Source organism: Solanum tuberosum, unplaced genomic scaffold, assembly GCF_000226075.1.
Source record: "Solanum tuberosum cultivar DM 1-3 516 R44 unplaced genomic scaffold, SolTub_3.0 scf00063, whole genome shotgun sequence".
Classification (NCBI taxonomy): Eukaryota; Viridiplantae; Streptophyta; class Magnoliopsida; order Solanales; family Solanaceae; genus Solanum; species Solanum tuberosum.
Window position 1 is genome coordinate 1,568,612 of NW_006238988.1, and position 756 is coordinate 1,569,367.

The window sequence follows — 756 nt, forward strand, 5'->3', positions numbered from 1 at the left end:
CTATGTATCTATGTAAATATTCTATTTTGAGACTCGAGTTGCCTTTTTGGCCAGATATGTATTATTTAAGTTGTTTATGTCTTTGCATGGCATTGAGTTATTCTGTTGAGTAGGTTTCCGCTGAGTTAAGAAAGCCAGGCCAAGGGTTCGCCTGGGGCCAGCAATGGTCTCCGGGTGCCGGTCCCGCCCAGGGTGTAGGCTCGGGGCGTGACAAATTTCACTGAACTAAACATGTTTGGCACGTGGGTGAACGAACCCAATGCTACGAGAGACTCACATACCTTGTAGGGATCACCCCCGACAAAATTCACAAGCTAAACTCGACGAACTTTACGATTTCCTTGCTTCTCCTTCTCTTTTCTCCTCTTCTTTCCTCTTCTCTAAAACCCTAACTCTTTTCCAAAAGCGTAAAACTGGCAAGGTTCTGTTTAAACCCTTAATTAATTCACTAAAATGAATTTAATTAATTGGATAAGGAAAAGACTGAAATACCCTTCAAAATCCGGATTGGACATTTCCTTATTTGAACAACCCAGCTTCCAATGGGGGTATCTCACTCATACAAACTCAGATTCGCGCAATCTTGGCGGCGTTGGAAAGATCGTTCCAAAATTTTTCCAACCATATCTGGAAATACATCTAACTCATCTTGATCTAGGAGTTATTGTCGTTTGAAGTTGACCAAAATCTCACTTTAACTTAAAATTTTCCAGATTTCCTTATACTTTTCAAAAATAACTATTTCCACATTTTAAA